Below are 15,772 nucleotides of genomic sequence, written 5' to 3' on the forward strand. Positions count from 1 at the left end.
GCCTTGGTCTTGTGAGTGGAACCACAAACAGGTCTTCTCGGCACCTTTAGGCCCTGAATGGAGTAACTGCTCAGCAGTCACACAGATGGAGACCAGTGAGAGAAACACAGGGAATATTTATAGGAAATCAGAGTTCCTGAGCTCCCGAGCCCCCGTGAGTTCCCAACACACCCACGCTCTCCTCCCTGCCTGGTTGTGGGTCCTTGAATTAAACATCAAAGCACACAGGAGTGTAGGGCCCAACTGCCATAAATAACAGTGCGCTTGGGGAGGGAAGGGGAGGATGTTCAGATGGGAAGAGAGCAGGTCACTCGATCGCTCATACACATACTGTCAAAGCAAATTCATTTGTTCACAAAATGGGTGATGTTGTGTGAGGTTATTGATTTCCACATACCATCTGTCTTTTCCCAGGCTTTGGCAAGCAGGTTCTGGCACTACCAGCCTCAGGTTCCCCCATAATAGTTTGCACAGCCCAGGTGGACAGAAGGGAAATGTGAAGCAGGTATTGGACACAAATAGGTGAGGCTTATGTGACAGTCAGACAAGATAACTTCTGGCATGAGAGGAAAGCTCATGGGTCAATTTTATAATCATTATCATTGTTTAATGTTTAATCCCGTTTGGAATAAAATAATGCCTAAAACAGAGACATAATGGCATTGACTGTCTTGAGTTTTGAAATAATCTGTGTTAAATATAATGTAAATCTGACTGACACAGGTATCTATTTCACAACCATGAAAAACATTTATTTGAATTTTGCTGTAAGCAACTATGTATTTAGTCTTGATCAAAAAGGATCCTCACACCTATTTGAGCCCCACATTGGGTGAAAACTCACGCTGAAGGTGATGATTAACATCTCATTTGTCGCAAACACCTGTATACACAAGTTCAGGCCCACCCTCTTTCTCCTCCTCTCACTAACTAGTCTCGAAGTCACAGTGTACCTCCATGTTGAGCTATGGAGTGTGGAGGACCAGCCTTCAAACATGGGGCCCAGCTGCTGCTGTGTATTTTTGTCAGCCAACACACATGCATTGGCATCCCTTGGTGTTTGTTCTTGCGGAGGGCACATGTTACTGGGTAAATTATCACAGCAATGGTAAACAGTGTTTTTATGAGGAAATGTAGCTTGGTTGTTATATTTGAAGTCTGTGCTTTGTATACTGCTGTGCTATTAGGACAGATTGAGGATGTTTGCGCCTGGTGTCTGCACTCCGCCCATGTGGGGTATACACACAAATAAACACACACACATGCGCTCAGAGTGACAGGCTTAGTTCTAGTTATGAGTCTTAAACGACTCTTTTGTTGTTTCCGTACTAGGAAAAATAAAGAAAACATCACAGCCTAAGGAGTGTGTCAGTGTCACGCTCATGTCAGTCTTCTGGGTAAATGCAGATGAATGGCAACAGCAGGGGAGGCAAGATGGAATTTTGAAGTAAGGAAGAAGAATGTTGCGCACTATGAAACACTCACCGATCACTTTATTTCTTTTTAGATCAAATGCCATCCAATGCAACAGTTCTGCTAAAAAAATAACTTTTACAAAGCTCCCACATTTTAAGTTTTTGTTTACATCGAGTGAAAAGTAGCAATTATACTCTATGTGTATTAGTGGAAAGTGAACACTCCCTGGACTCCTTTATGTTTAACAGTGTAGCTTATATTTTGAACACTTGTATCTGAATGGGGTGCAAAAATGATCAAGAACCCTTTTTATGCAGTCCAGTTCACTACGACGACTTATAACAACAAAGTAGAACTGCCAAGCTTCTGACAAAATCAGCAAAAACTGAACATTTAAAAGCTTTTCAAAAGTTAAATTTCAGGCAGCGCCGCTGTACTGGATTGCATTAGATCTCATAGGGATAAAGTAGTTGGTGAGGGTTTTGTGTTTAAAAAAAGAAGTTAAAGAGGAGACAAGCGCATAATATCTGGTAATTTACATTTTCAGAACCTGAGTCTTAAAAGAGCTCCAAAATTGCACAAAAACTACATTTTCTTTGCTCAGTTCTCCATTATGACACAGCTCCCGTCAACTTGGTGGTGGGTTTCACTACTTTTTCAATGAGAGGAAGTTAACACTTGCAATATTCTGTAAAGGGGAAGAAGAGTTTGTGTGTGGTGTTAAATCCCTTGGCCTTCAAGTGTGACATCGCTGTTCAAGTCTGGACTGGAACAATCTTTTCCTTTTCACTGTTTCTACTTCATCTTCACACACTAATAGTTAGGGTTAGAATTAATGTACGTGATTAGATTAGATTAAATTCTAAATTATAGGGTAAGGGTTAGAAAACCAAACATTGTCACGGACGACACAGTTTAATAGTCAAAGGTTGTGGAAGAAGAACACAAGATTTCTCTTTTAAGGGCCTCTCCTTGGGTCCCTATCCCTCCCTGTTTAATTAGGAGGTCCTCTTAATAAAGGATTGTTTATTTTTTAATTAACGCTTTTTTTAAAGTTGTTTTTTTAAGTTATGACTGTGAATACAAGTCTGGGATTTAACAGTATTCACATGGCTATGAAATTAATGTAAACACTCATGCAGAGCAAAGACAGGAACTGATATAGAAAATGTCATGTTGTGAAAATCTAATTTCAAAGACAGTTCAGAACTTAAGTAAATGGTGCATTGATTGTCTAGTCACTGCAGTCATTTTAGTTTGTCACATTACTTATTTCTAAACTGATAGAGTGCTCAATTTCTCTACGAATGGAGGAAATTGAGAAAAGATGGGAATAATGATGATGATACTCTTCCCACTTTTTTGAGGCCCGTTTACCCACTAATGGGTGGTAAAAACAGAAAAATGAACAATCGTTATGTGTGGAGCCTTCTGCAATGACCAAATCATTCTTCCCTCACCTCCTGTCCTTTGGATGGGAATAATCATGTTTTCTCCCAAACACCTGCGCTTCAGTTGCCCCGACCTGTCACGCAAATGAGTGCAATTAATGACAATTACCCTCCAGGTGTCATGACATAGACATCTACTGATAGGGACCTATATGAAGGGAGAGCACTCTTGTCCTCCAAGTAAATATGTAATGATAACAGCTGTAACACAGTGGAATAGGGGTGGGGGCATGGGGGGGGACAGTTGTCACCAGTGCAATTTATTTGTGTTTGCCTCCACTCAGCACCACATTAAGCAGTTCAGACAAAGCAAAATGAATAGAGGTAGATTTTCCCTGTGGGACAGAGGGAAGTTGACTGGAAGTGTGGGGATGTGAGGCTGATTCGATGGAGATAAGGACAGATGGGGTGTGGAAATAGTTTCTGCATTAGACCTAACTGTAAATATATTGCTGTGTTTGTGATCACACATCATTTGTGAGGCTACTTCCACTAAACCATTTTTTTGTCTCATTTCTACCATAAATGAGAATTTAGTCAGAAGCAAAATTTTCCGCCAATGGTATAGGAAGCTGAAGCCTTGCTGTATACGATGTTCAAGACCAAACGGGGGCAGACAAACAAAGCCAGACGTGCAGCTTAGTCCTACTGGTAAACTTGAATTATACTTTTTTCAATTTAAAAATTGATCCTGCATCCTGCTCGGGTCATTTTTTTGGACCTGTTTCTTGCGTTCAGAGATTTCTTCGAGTTCTCTTTGGAATGCTCACCCAAAGATACCCACCCCCCTTTCTCTTATATCCAGGCGAGTTAACAATCGATTATTTGTTAACCTAATTCCCCATTAGTTGTGAGATGCTCTACCAGGTCCATTTTTTTAAGCATTTCACAACTTTTCCAGTCTTTCATTCGTCTTCTCTGTTGCTCAAATCACACAATACAAATTTCTTATTTCACAAAGCTGTAACATTTTTCAAGTCATTTTCACCCACTGGTTGGGCTGTATCGTCGCAAAAGGTTGTTGTGAGTGAGCACTTCATCCGTCTGTGCTCATAAATAACAAACCGGCATTACGGAACCAGAATAGTGACAGCAGTATGGTTCCTTAGAGCTGTGTGTTCCAGTTTAGTTTACGAACATCTTTCTTGACCTCACGGACGTCATAATGCCTGGTGCACAAACTTTTGGAACTGTGCCACACTGTGTTTCTTTGTTTAAAAAACAGGATGATCTCAAGGGAAGAGCATACAATCAGGTCAGTCTCTACAGTTATCAAAATAATGCTCAAAGAAATACGTCCAAACTGGACACCGCATCAGTCCTGCCAAGAGTGGGCAGTGTGGAAATGACTTCAGTTTCAACATTTGATATGCATTTTATGTGTTAGTTATCAGGCTTAAGTGTAATTCCTTGGCCTTTTAACTTGTTTTCCAACAATTACTTGTGTGACTTTGTTTAAATCAGATATAAATAATGGAAAAGGCACTAAAAGAAAGTTTAGAACTGTGATAAACTTTAAGCATCCTGTAAAAAAGGTTATAAATCCCACTGGATGTTTAGAATTTGACAACAAAATAAAGAAGCTGAGACACTTTCTGTGTAATAATAACATAGAAGAGCTGTTGCAGTTTAGTATTGTGTAAATGGTAGCTACAATATAATCTCTGGCCAATTTCCCTTCTTGAAGAGATATTTCTCAGGTGCAAAAGTCAACTTTAACCCTCCTCCTCCCGTGGGTTCACAGTCTTTTCCATCTGAACCTGCATTAGCATAAAGGCATTAAAATGTGAATAGGAATTAATTTGGACTTTCCCCTCCATAGGAATTAATGGAAGTTTGTTCTGCCTGTACCCCTCAGATGGCTTGCGCTCCTCCACAGTCCATAAATATTAATATTAATACAGCATCGCATTTAAAGGTAGCGCTTGACTGAAGCCGTATACAGAATATTATTAGAGCTCATGATACGTTTCTCATGAGAAGTACAGCTGAGTGAATGCATTGCCTTGCCGTTGTGATCTGTAAAATCCAATCTTCATACAGCACAAAAAGTTATTTTCAGAGAGACGGAAGATTAGTAGGGCCGAATGGCTGCTGTCTAAAGCCATTAGGCAAGTGGGGATTTTTTTTCTTCCCTGAGTTAAGAGAGAAGGGCCCACATCTTCTGCTCTATCGAGGTACTGATTCACAGTCACACTGCTGTAGCACTATTATCATACCCCAGCAGATCATCTGTGCAGATAACTATTATCACCGTCTCACCGCATCACTCCAGTCTACTCACCCACATAATACAGACCACGGAAGTTTTTGACACTCTTCCAAATCACTGTATTCACCTTTTTTTTTCTTGCGCTGTCTTTGTCACTTTTCTGTGTGCGCTGTGTGTGGTTGAATCAAGCATTTTCATCAGTAGTGAGGACACTGAAAAGTTGTGGCCCAAAGCCTGGGCTTGTATAAAGCACTTAAGCATCATCTACCGAAAGGGCAATCAATACATATTCTTTCTTTCTTCAATATGAAACAGTCTTGAAACAGTCCCCCCCCCGCTCCCGTTTGACTGATATGCTATTATTCGTGTTTTGGTCCACACTCTGTTGAGCTGTCTCAAGCAAAGGTAGTGTAGGGTGGGTAAGGGTCTTGTGTCAAAAATATTAAGCAGGTCCTTTCCTTTCCTGTGTTTCCCTGCTTAAGGAGTGTTGATCCTGATAGGTTACAGTGGGCAAGGTGAGACATGTTAGTGCTGAGCCTTGTGAAGGTTAGAAGATGGAGCTGGCTTCAAAGTCCCAGTGTGTGGGTGAAAACTGCACGCTGCCACCCCAGAAAGCTCAGTAAACAGTAACCACCTTTAATCTTTGCCCTGTAATCTTTACTCCTCAGATTTAGTCAATACACTCTCACTTTGTTCTTGAGGAGGTAGAGTGTGAGGTAATTTTATATGTAAAAGAAAAGAAAAGCACAGCACAGTTTAAAAATCAAGTATAAGGAGTATAAGCTTGATATTACTTAATATCATTAACATACTAAATTATAAAATATCATACTGTTTCTTTAAATACTAAGCTTTGTGTCACGATGATTAATTAACTGACAAGAGTAAAGAGCAAATATGTAAAAGACTACACAGGCAAGAGAATGAGGGCATTGAGAAGTTTTAAGGAACAAGTGAATATAGACATGAAAATGATAACACTCTTTTTTTTTTCTGTCACCCAGCATGACTTTCAAAGTAAGGTTTTTCAGTGGTACATCAGGTTCATGTGTTCATCATATATAGTGCACTTAGCTGAGGGTGTGGGACTCAGCAGCCAAAAATCCAGAAAAAAAAAAAAGTTAATTAATGCAAGATGTTATCTTATATCTAATGCAAGATGTCTCTCTTATAATGCAAGCCATCATGATTCTTCTAACTGTAAACAACCTTAAACAAGTGGCTTGTTATGTGTGGTGAAATAGTGAGTGAGACTGCAACAGGAAACAGTGATTGAATGCAAAAATTACATTTTAGTGTTAAGTTAATAGAAAACATTAGTACATCAGTAGTCAGTGTGGAAGCCAAACTTACTACGACAGCTAGGTCGTGTGTAAGCAACCCCATCTGATCTCTGAATGTGGACGTTTTGCCTTTTTAGCTGTGATGCAACAGTAAATCCATGACTATTTAACAAAATTTGGCAAGACTGTGGTAGAGTTATTTTCATGTCCATTAGCATGATAAAACGGTGAAAATCATGCCTGCAGACACAAATCTGTAGATGAGGATTTGGCTATTTTTTAAAATTTTTCTCTGGGGCTGAATTTAGTTGTTCCACAACTGATGTCACCAAATAAAATTCTCTACTTTTCTACCACTTCTCAAATGTAAGGCTCAGAGTTGGTGAATCTCAGCTTCTTTTTGACTGTTTTTTCCATTGCCATGTCTAATAAAAAACGCACACTAATTGTATGTGCAAACGATTTCTTGAGAGTGTCTTTATCCATTAATGGCAAAAGATGGGAGTGGGATTTAAAATAATCAAAGAGATCCCTGCGTAGCCAGTCATTTAAGATTATGCATTTGGTGTCTATTCATAGAAAGATAAAATGTGTATGTGCTTTTGGTCACTTTGATTTATTGTATTTATTTATTGTTGTTATGGTCCAGATTTATTTTTCTTCGCTCTTTGGTTAGATTGAGGCATCAATTATAGTTGGTTAGGATTAGGAAAAGTTGTACTTAAAAGTTGTGATAACAGCTACTACAATCAACCAAAGGTGTTGGATTTTTTAAACTGACTGTCTCATTCCACTGTTACTATGTTTAGCAATCAAGACTTGAACATCCAAGCTTATAGTAGCCCTAAATACTGTAAAGCATAGATACATGCTTTCATCAAAACAACGGTGAAGTGACTTAATCCCACCACCGTCAGCCTCTGTTGTGCAGACAAGCTTTTTGTGTTAGGCTCTGCAAGCTGAGGTTATATTTGTGCATCAGGTCATACCTGTAGTGGGCTAGTTAGGGTCAACCCACTCTCCTCTGAGATCCCTCTCATCAAGCCAGTCTCTGCCGTCCTCTTACCCACAATCCCCATAAACTCTCATAATTGCCACATTAAACTTCAGTTTATTATTTTTCTCCAGGTGCAGGTGTGCTGATGATATGAGCCCCAGGTTGCATTTACATACAAATTGAAGGTTTTTATTAATCAGGCAGGCAGCAGGAATCAAACGGCAACACTCCATCAGGCCTTTAAATACATTTGGTGACATTTTTACCCGGCATTAGCATGATAGGGCAAGCGGAGTATAATGTACCAATGATTGCTTTTCCATTGAAAGCACAAACGGTTTCATTTTTCCTGTCATCTCAAATAAGTGTTAAGAGGGTTTGGAGGCTATTGTGCGAGTGCCGTATGCTGGGGACTTGGGACCGCTGATGGCCATATTAAATAACCATTAGTGCCTGAGCTTAGATCATTGTGGCATCCGCCTCCTCTGAATTTATCCTGTGATTTCGAATGAAGGCAAGCTGTGCCAGCTTTCATAAAGTGCTCAAGCCCTCTCCATTTTTCCTCAAACTAAATGCATTACAACGGTAATTTTGTGACTGTTAAGATAACTAGCGTTAACAAGCACTTAATTAAAATGTACAATAAATAGCCGTCTGCAGCCTTATCTCCCCTCCAGAGCGACGCTGGTAGGAGGCTCCAATGCTCAGGCCGGCTGTTCCCCAGCTCGTTTGCAGATTAATTGCTTTTCTGTCTGGCGAAGCCTGCCTCTTCTGCAGCCAGATCGTAAATAGCCTGATAGGGAGTTTATCAATCAGGGCTTTCTACCTCACTGATCTCCCCAACCACAGCCCTGTCTGTGTGACTGTCTGTCTGTATGTATGTCTACCAGTCTCAAACAGACTCGGTACATGAACTTCCAAAAGCTTTTGTTAATTCTAACCATTAATTTGGTAGATGGCTTTAATTTCCAGTGTCGTCTTAGCCTTTTATACGTTTTGTGTTTAATTTTGTACTCTTTGTATGTGTAGTCTATGTCTAAGTGATCAAGCAATATTTTTCTGTCTGTTGGTGCTTTTAGCACTGATTTTATATACAGCACAAATGTCTGTGCTGGCAGTATAACAAATGGAACAGTGTTGATATGCGGCTTATGTTTTTGTAACCTTAACTGACACTATATTTATATCCACATATACCTGCTTTATGGCAGTGTATTTTGTGCCAGTTTATGTGTATAATGAGTGTGTACAAATGGACCTTAAGTATATCACGGGGGTTAATCAAACACAAGCCATACATAAAAGCAGCCAGTATTTGTGCAAGACAGGACAGAAGCATAGGGAGAGTATTTACAGTAATAAAAGTTTACAGCGGTCAGCCCCTTGGGATCGCATTACTCTTCAGACATGTGGCCACAGCTCTCTCCTCACAGCTTTATGGACTTTCACCCTCCCTAAGCAACCGGCAAACTGTTGTTTTTAAAAAGAGACAAAATGAAAATGTAAAAGCAAGGTTTCCTGTCCTGGCCTGCTGCCCCCCTCCCACCCTGAAGCTCCCCCCTCCTCTGTCAGTGGCCCACCCTTCACCCCTGGATGATAAATCTGCCTACAGAAGCTGTGAGCGGGAAGACCCCCATGCTGGAAGACCCCCATGTGTCCTCTATGACACATCCTGTTTGTGTAGTCAGGGCTTCAACCAGTGATCTTTGCACTCATAATTTATAGAGTGACAATGCTTGCTACTTACTATTAATACATCTGTAGATTTTGGAATTGTGAAGGTTGCGAAACTATTCAAGAAAACAGACTCTACTTAATCTATGAATTAACATATTCTGAATACAGGTGCACACTAAAGAATGAAAGTAAATCATATGTGGTTCATATTTTGTCAGCATAAAGAGATTCTTGCAATATTCCTAAAGCTTCAAAGCTTTCATCACAGTATATATTTTCAGCTGCTTATCAACAGAAATTGATTTTTAAGTTATTCTGACATCAGTTTGCTGATGAACTAGAAATGTTATGGCACAGTGTCCCTTTACTATGCAACATGACTCCTCTGAACACTGTTTTTTCACGCAGGTTTAACCTAACTTGTCCATGTGTTTGCTACATAGATTTACCACAGCGGGAGGAGTATTGTTGTTTTTTTCACAGTTTATCTTCAATCTTGACTGACTGATGAAACTCTGTTGTGACAATGCAACTCCCTAGCAAAGGCCTCTGGGGGACCCATGTTCATATTGTGCTGTGTGAACAGACTATTCAATGTTAGAGCCAGCTAACAGCCGAATTATTTGCGGCGCAAATGTTTCTGCTGCATCCTGTTGGTATCCTGTTCAGGGAGAGTGTGGACATGCATGGTGGTCTGAAGGCCTGGGCAGCTGTCTGACAGGCAGATTAGGAGTGCCATTTGACAGTGATGATGATGACCCACTTTGGTCAGTGATTTATAATGTGAGAACATGATAAATGTAGTTCTTAGCAAGTTAGGTGAATAGTACGAGGTAGCCGAATGGAGGGGAGGAATTATATGGATCTGCCAGTTTGGATCTGTAGAATGGAAGTGTCCCGACAGGAAATTAATACGCTGATGAATAAAAAAAAGTATGAATGATAAGACAGAAGTTTTGATTAGAGTACACAGAGTAAACAGACCACCCTTAACCTTGCCTGTCATAAATCAGTTTGTAAAGGCCCATTTAGCCCCTGGCTCATGCTCCTGTCTGTCTTAACCTCTGTCACTAAAGGTTCTGACCTTATAACTGAAAGTTTAGACTTTAATTCCTGGTCTTTGTTTGTATTTGTGCCCACATTTAAATACTAATTAAAATACTGATTAAGTTTTCTCAGACCTGATTTGAACTTTAGCAGCATATAAGAAGTGTTTTTCTTTGAAAACAATTTGTCTATATGTGTAATATTAGAGCAGCTCGGTTATTGTTTCCTTAATTGATTCATTCCATCCTGTATTAAAGTGACCCTTTGTTGTGACAGCCACAGTGGATACAATCAATACACATATAAACACTGGCCTTAAATGGGTCAACAGACATAGATAATTCTTTTTTTCAGGGAGCTATACAGAAGCCACTTAACAGTTTATGGAAAACAAAGGGCAATTATAACAGATCTTGCCCAAGTTTTTCTTCTTATTAATAGGATTTTTTAGAGTAAACTAAATTGCAAATGGAATCAGTGATTTTTTTATATGCAGACAGCCACACACAGACTCATGCATCCATATGCCCTGTCTCAAAGCAAGTCAACTGTCACTTTGCGGGCGCCAGCTTTGCATGATTTGTGTGGTTAGGTTTCTGTATAAATCCAAACAGCCTCCAGCAACGGTAATTCAACACTGTGTGTATTTCCCATAAATAATTTGCTGGCCATTGATTTTCAATGCAATGAAGAGAAATATGCCAGATCTACCCCAAGGGGCTGTGGATGTTTCAGGTGCTCACTTTTGTGCTCAAAGTTGTGACAGTCCATATGTTGTGATCACAAAATCAAAATTTATTGTCCAGTTGAGCTCATCTAGTCAGGAATGGGGACATCAAACACAGTTTGGTGGACAGAGTAAGCACCAGTAGTATTTGTGGCTGTAATTTTGTTTAATATAGTTTAACTGAATATAGCTGGATAAACAAGAAAATTAGATTTTTCAAATAAGTCGTATACATTTGCTTCATTTTTATTGTGTCTGTTTTGATTGCAGGCTGGTGTTGATTAACTAAAAATACAATTCAGGAAGTAAAGTTTGAAAAATAAAAGCATTACTTGGAAAGTTGAACAGACACAATAACACTCCATAGCGCTTTAAAAACTTTTTCAGCACTCTGACAACTATAGATATAGACCTACAGCACCAAGGACTAACAGGGTTCATTAACTGCCACCAAGAGATAAAGCCTCTGCCTGTGCAGGCAGAGAGGAGTTATACGCCTGCCACAGTAGGTGATTTGGTGTGGCTATTTTGTTGTAGTGTCAATCTGTGACTGATCAAGTCATTCATTGGGGTGTTTGCTGGCATCTCAGAGATAGAAGGCAGAAATTGATGAAGTCTAATTGCTCGGTCTCTTGTCAGCTCTCATTAGTTTCTCATTTAACACTATCTGATGGTGGACTGCATTGCACCTACAAGTATGTGCGCAAGAAAACGAGAGAAAAATTGAGAGAGAAAAATTGCAATTTGAACACACCCACCAATTCAGTTTGAATAGATTGCTGTGTCCAAACTTCTGAGTGTGAGCAAAGTACACTCATCTAATCTCTTTCACACAAGGACTAATGATCCAAAATGTTAAAGTTGTGTTTCCTGACATACAGATGGCTTGTGCGAAAATCAAAATTCTATGTTGAAGAGGCTTGCAGTACTTCTATTTTGCCTCCTTAATGGCACACTGGATTTGATATTTTACTTTACTAAGTAAGTCTGGCGGACGTTCGTTGTCCAGATGGTATCTTTTATTACAGCTGTAATATATGTTTCAGGTCATGAAAGATGCAATTCTGTACCAAACTCTTAAGATTAATAGCATATATTTATAGCAAGAAATCAGACAAGATAAGCTATTATTACCTTTGACCTTGTCAAGATGTGGTTAGAAATGTGGTCTTCAAAATCCATCTTGTGTGTTTTTGTTGTAGCTTGTACTAGCTAGCATTCAGATTTTTCTTGCTGGAGCTGTACTCAAATGATGCCCTAAAGACTTTTGTTCCATGCTCCTTCCCTGTTATGAAATCCAAATGACATCCAGGCTTTAGAGTTAATAGTACATTCCAAAGTGTGTTGGTTGTCAGGGACTGTATTGGTTCTCAGAAGACAATGGTTGATGTATACACTGCTCTCAATGGTACACCCGAGTGAGGCATCCTGTAGGTAGACTGGTTAATATGCTGTTTGAATAGTGTACTGAGTCCGCTCATCTGACACACCACTGGCACATGGTATGGACTCACTAAGCGTTGAAGCAAAACTCTCACATTGACTCTGTGTTGGATCTGCAGCAAAAGTTTTTTTTTCTAATACAGGAGTCCACCCACATCTTTAACAGTAAAATTGAGCTCTGATTTATAAAAGCAAATTGCTACACCCCAGCGCCCATTGATGTGTGTTTAAACATGTAATAAACTGTAAACATTTTCTTACTGTAGAAGTAAAGCGTTGTCTTTACTTAAGATGGAAAAAAAACAAAACAGATGGACTTATTGTGGTCTTAATGAGATAAGATGTTTAAGTTGCAGCAGAAAAGATCAAGATATAACAAAGAAAAAAAAAACTAAAACCTAACACAACTTTAGAAATGAAGCACACTTTCAGAATTCTCTCCACATATGGTATTTACAGCTGGAAGGTAATGAAGAAAGCATTATTTTCTGAAAACAGATAAACAAATCTGAATTGCATATGGTAAGGGTACTGTGATCAGAATTTTTTTTTTAACTTAATTAAGCAATTTACTTACATGCATAAAAGCATTGTATTTCACCAATATAAGTAGGAGCTGATAGTTACTTAATTCAAGAAAATGTTTGAAAAATGATACATTTTCTTCTGTCCACTTACTGTTCCAGTGAGGAAAGGTGCAGTTGTAATCATGCTGTGTTCTGTGTCATTACAGAACATTTAGCTTTTGGTGTTAAATGCTCATTTGCAGATGGCTTTCCCACGTCCTTTTGCTAGATCATTCTCCATCTGTACATGGCCTAGTGGCGGCAACTGCACTAATGTCAGGAATCGTGTTTTGTTTGGCTTTTATTTTGTTATGGCTCTTTTTGCGTCGTCTGGTGTGGCTCCGGGACTTCCTGCTGGGTGTGTGGTGATGCTGATTTAGGATTCACCTATCTGTACCTTTTTAAGCTTCAGTCTCCTCATCGCTAGATTGTTGCCTTACCTGAGTGCTACAACACAGGCCAAATTATTGCAAAGCTTGTTCTGGGAAGTCTCGTTTGTATTAGTAGGTCTCTTGTTTTTGTGACTCTTTCCAGAGAAAGCCTGGCTAAGACTGGAGCAAGCCGTACTCACACCTGACCACGCTGAGCCAGCCACTGCACCGCCTCTGCCTCTGCTTCAGTCACAAATTAAGTCTGTTCTGGAAGGATTTTTACTTACCATGGAAGTCCATCTATGTTTTTGCCCAGTTCTCAGTTCACTTGGATTCTGGATATTCTGGATTATCTACCAAGATAACCCCTGTAGTCTCTGTGAAGTGATTTAAAAACTGCCACAGAGGATTATTTTTGGTTTTGGTTTCTCCCAGAGGATCTTCAGTTCTCCTTAATAAACACTTTTTCTTTTTACTTACCTGCTGTCTCTGCTCCTTCCTGGGTCCAACGTGTCTCACAGCTAATTGTAACAATTAAAGAATTAGGAATGATTTTAAGAAATAACAACAAAAAAGATATCAAACATACTTCTTATCTTACAGGGATATTGAGATGAAATTTAATAGGGGTCTAAAGTTTGCACTGACTCCCGGAGGGGTTTACTTTCAACCCTTCGGTAGAGTTAAATATGCCCTTTAGAAGAGATCAGCCCTCTGGGTTGTTATATCTCTCTGCAAAAATCTTTTAAAAATCTTTAAAAAAAAAAATAAAATAGTTTACTCCAAAGACCAGAATGTCCTGCCTGCTTTGATAGTAGTTCTCATAGATGTCTCTAAAAATGTATTTTAAAGGATCAGATAAAGCATATAATTGAATCAATTAATGATTATCAGCATTTATTTTCAATCTCGTATTTTTGTTAAAGAATAAAAATACCATCAAAACCACTTGATGAAGATGACGTAAAAAGAAATTAGAGTGAGTCAGTGCAGTTACATGAGGGCCATTGGATCGGATTAATGGCTAAATTACAATAAGATTGAGTTATTCAGTTCATGTAGACAGCTTAATCTGACAAGAAATCGAATCAGATCGGGTTACTTGCGATCGAATTAAGACCCCAAGATAACTCAATCCAAATGTACACTGAACGTGCATGTAGACGACAGTGGATCGGATCGAGCGTTCTGCGCATGCTCGAGATTTTTTCACGCGATCATCACCTGGAAGTCGAAGGAGACAATATTACTGTTGTCGTCGCCGCCGTCAGAAAGAAACAAACAATGTGATGGAGAATGCGCTGTTGTGCATTGCGTTTGTGTCATAACCAGCTCATCACAAATGTAAAGGGACGTAGCTTCATCTTGCTCTTCGTTCGCCATCGTTCTTGAATGCCTTAGTTTTGTTGTTGGTGGTGGTGAAGATGTCAACTGGAAGTGGCTCTACTAGCGATAGTTGAAATGGTTACAGCGCTACCTTTTGTACTGCGGTACTGCATGCTTTGTGCCAGTGATTCACCGCCATATATCCAAAGATAATTACCCTTGCTCAGATAAGGAGCATAACCCAACTATAGCTATAATCGAGTTAATCTCATCATGTAAACCCACTGAGTGACTATCCATACCCTCCATCATGTCAAGCTCCGTGAGTGACGGCTGTTAAGATGACTTCAACATGAGAGTGAGAATTGGTGTGGATGTGGCGGTGAGCTGTGGAATTTGCTGCAGCCCCTCACTGATAGCTCTCCGAGGGCTTGGGTGTCACTCCAATGACGGTCTACGACCCATTAATTTTAGCCCCTGGAGTGGTTGTTGTAAAACTATCCGACACCCCTCTTCCTCAGAGCAAGGCTCCTAAATATACATTTATTTTCAGAGGGAGTCCCCTCGTCAGGATATGATGGATGTCGACTAATCAGATGTCCTGCAACTGGATGTCCACAGTCAGGCCCCACCACATTGGCTGAGTGACTGGCATAAATATCTAAGAGGGGGCTAGATCTGGGTCTTTGGTGACGATCTTGGAGATTTGATACCCTGTACTGTTGCTGCCTGAGTGGTTCTATCTTAAGACTCCACTGGAGGTCTGGCATTCACCAACTCTCTGTGGATTTCAGGGCAGTCAGGAGTAGGATTGCTTGTGGCTTACAGTTACTGGGATGGATCCCCCTGAAACACTCACCATTTGCCTCTCGTCTATTCCTGCCTCTGGATGACAAAAAACGCGTGTTCCTATCAAGATAAGCTGTCCCTGTGCTTGGCTTTGACATTAGTCCAAAAATCCCCCTCAACATTAACGTGCTGAGCATGGAAGTTAACTGATGATAAAAGTTAACTGAGTAATAATGATGAACACAGAAACTACATCTATGTTTGGATGTTTATCCATACTTACTAGCGTATCGTTCATTGTGTGATGATAAGGTACATGCAGCTGTATGGAGACGCATGCGTCATCTTGTTTTCTGGTTCTTGCATCCCTAGAAGGAAGATTCCATCTGACAAGCTGATTCTCCCTGCCTATAGGTGCTGGGTGCAGGTTGTTGGGGGGATAAGCAGTACTGCTGCTTGATGGTCTC

Source organism: Leuresthes tenuis, unplaced genomic scaffold (assembly GCF_036924035.1).
Source record: "Leuresthes tenuis unplaced genomic scaffold, fLeuTen1.0.hap1 SCAF_2, whole genome shotgun sequence".
NCBI classification, from domain to species: Eukaryota; Metazoa; Chordata; class Actinopteri; order Atheriniformes; family Atherinopsidae; genus Leuresthes; species Leuresthes tenuis.